The 3,134-nt window shown below is 45.7% G+C and overlaps 1 non-coding gene across 1 annotated transcript; it reads left to right on the top strand.

Moving 5' to 3' along the window:
* The first annotated feature begins 1,415 nt into the window (after nt 1–1,415).
* TRNAE-CUC (transfer RNA glutamic acid (anticodon CUC)) lies at nt 1,416–1,488 on the top strand. The gene has a single exon. It is a non-coding gene; the product is annotated as a tRNA-Glu (tRNA).
* The last annotated feature ends 1,646 nt before the right edge of the window (nt 1,489–3,134 follow it).

Genomic DNA, 3,134 nt, shown 5'->3' on the forward strand with positions numbered 1-3,134 from the left:
TCTGGGCTCTTTCCATGACAAGACCCCGGGATTGAATCTGCAAGAGCCTTGGAAGGAGTTCAGGATTGTTCTGGGGACAGGTTGATGGGTGAGAGCTTCATTACTGCCCTCTGGCTGAGAGACTCTGGAGGCCCTTAGTTTGGCATTTCTGTTCTTCTGAAGGAACCAGTTTCTTTTCACGTCAGTTGGACTCGAGCTCTTTTCAATCTCTAGAGCCAGGTCATCAAGAGAGAATGAAAGTGTCTTCTCAAAACAGCCTTTCTGCCTGACAGAAGAAGGGGGATGGATGCAGGTGCCTTGCAGGGTCTCACTGGGCTCAAGATACGGGAAGTCTGTGTGTGTTCCTCCAATGTCATTCTATGAAAGGAGTTGGGCTTCCACTAGGGAAAATTCTTATGCCTTGCTCCTTTCTTAGGGGGCTGAGGTGTGCCTGTTGTGAGGATTAGTAGGATAAAATGAACAAAATTCCCTGTGACCTGGGGCTGCAAACCCGAGTCCAGAGCCACACAATGAGGCCACACCTCCTCATCCCGGCCTCCCCCAGAGGAAGCCCCCGCCCTGGCTACCACTTCTCCAGTAAGTGATCTCCATCTCTATGTAAAAATCTGCCGGCAAGAGCAGGCAGGCTTTCTGCTTTGGTGGCACATTTCTCACACAGCAAGGCAGCAACTTTGGAGAGGAAAGTAACTGGAGCAGACCCTGCACCCAGGGGAGGCACATCCTCTGTGGCCTGGGACATCCCCTCCATTTCTCTGGTGGCTTCCTCCAAGATGTTCAAAGCACAGCACACATGATCTTCTTAAACCTGCAAGAGAAGGGCAGTGGTGGAAATGGGTCTTGGTTTCAAAATTGAAGACCCAGGGCAGTTGTTACCATATGGCAGTGTCACAGAGTCTTAGTGGGTCCCAGATGGACAGGATCTTAGAGATGACCCCACAGATACAGCACAGAAGTCAGGAGAATAGGCCCTGGTGCCAGATCATTTCATTCCGTCACTAATTCTTAGTATCTTTATTTCCTTGGGCAAGTTTCCTAACCTCTCCAGGCCTCTGTTCCCTTGTCTGTATAATGGTAATGATAATAATAATGCCTACCTCATTGGGTTGTTGTAAGGATAAAATGAGATACTTTTTCTAAAGTACTCAGCCTGGGACTTCTCTGGCTGTCCAGTGGTTAAGACTCCACGCTTCCATGGCAGGGGGCGCGGGTTCAATCCCTGGTCAGGGAACTAAGATCCGGCATGCTGCACAGCCAAAAAAATAAATTAATTAAAAATAAAGTACTCAGCCTGACACATGATAAGCATTTAATTAACATTTGATATTATCATTATGTTACTCTTCTTTCCCTTACTTTACAGACATGGAAACTGAGACCCACAGAGGTATATATTAAGAAATATATTTTATGGGAATTCCCTGGCAGTCCAGTGGTTAGGACTTGGCACTCTCACTGCCGGGGGCCCAGGTTCGATCCCTGGTTGGGGAACTAAGATCCCACATGCCACGCAGCATGGCCAAAAAAAAAAGAAATATGTTTCTTAAAATTACAAAACGAGCTAGTTGTGTGTGAACATTTTCATTGATTAAAAAAAGGGGACGTGTGGGTATCTGGACACGAGCCAAGAAACGCCAGGTTATGTGGCAGTAACAAATCCTAAATGCCAGGGCTTATAGCAAAAAAATGTTCATTTCTTGCCCACACTCTATGTCCATTGTGGGTCAGTTGGGGCTCTGCTCCTATCATTATCTTTGTCCTGGGACCTGGGCATCTAAAGCCTAAAATTACTCTTACAGCCTCATCTGGAGGTGCTTCTGTTCACTTCTGCCCACAATACTTGGCCAAAGTAAGTCACATGGCCATATGGAGTTCAACAATGTGGGTAAGCATGATCCCCTTACAGGAGGTAACCACATGGGTGAAAAGTAATACAATTTATGACAATTTGCTACATAAACAAATATAACCTTAGTGTGAGTGATCCTCTGATAGGAGCTAATTGAAACAGCTGCTTCAAGATGTCAAAATTAGTGTGAAAAACTGACACACTTCCACAGCATTAAAAGGAGCATCTCTTGATGTCTACTCCTTGAAATAATTTCTCAAAACCCCCAAACCACAGACAAGATAAAAAATCTCCAGTCCTTGAAAACAACGACACAGAGTCGTGTGGCTCATCCTAGGAGGAGAGGGTCCTTGTACTGGAACATCACAGAGGGTTCTCATCCCTCTTCCATCCCAAAGTGTTTATCACCTGTCCCGTCCCATTCCATACCCGTTGTGGTTCATTTCATTAACGACTGCTGATTTAGTGCTGATCACCAGTCTAGATTGTGGAAACACAAAAGAGAAGGGGACACAGCACTTGTCCTCAGGGAAGGGGGCAAACTTTTTGCTAGTGGGGGGAAGATTAACAGTTAAGTTGACAACTAGAATATAAGGTAAGTGCTGGTCTGGTCTGGGAGCTGTGGAACCACAACGGAGGGCCACTTAATCCAGCCTGGGGGTGTCAGAAAAGTTCACTACAGGAAAACTGACGTGGCTGGAATTTCATTCTTAAGGAGGGGTGGGAATTATGCAACTGGTTGAAGTTGTGAAATGATACTGGGGACAAAGTGTTACGTCTTTTAAGAAGCAAGTGTTCAGACTTCCTGGTGTTTCTTGTTTATTAGCAAGCATCATTTCTGAGTGTTGGGCACTGACGATATTCTGGGTAGTTAAATGACACAGTCTGTGCCCTTTGGGACTTAACTAAACCGATGCAGAGGGTCTGAAAGAATGGGTCTGGGGTCACCCATTGTGAGGCTCACCCCAGAGTCTCTAGGTATGGAACCCAGAAGCTGGCATTTTAAATAAGTGACTGTGATATTTTTATCACACTCAGGTTACTATTTACAAGGCAGTCATAATATTGATAAATGTGGAGAGGACCCAGGGAAAGCGGGATGAGTGTATTGAACGAAGAAATACATTGGAGTAAAAAATATTTGTGTTACCTGTGAGTCAGGGGCCAATGCCCTTTGAGGTGTGGTGCAAAGGTTAGAGAACTCGGCATTTCCTCGTCAAGGCTGCTGCTGACTTCAGTCCAGGACTGTCTGCTCTCTTCTGCTAACCTTTTCTTCAGTTTGTGTTGC

The sequence above is a fragment of the Phocoena phocoena genome, chromosome 7, assembly GCF_963924675.1.
Source record: "Phocoena phocoena chromosome 7, mPhoPho1.1, whole genome shotgun sequence".
NCBI classification, from domain to species: domain Eukaryota; kingdom Metazoa; phylum Chordata; class Mammalia; order Artiodactyla; family Phocoenidae; genus Phocoena; species Phocoena phocoena.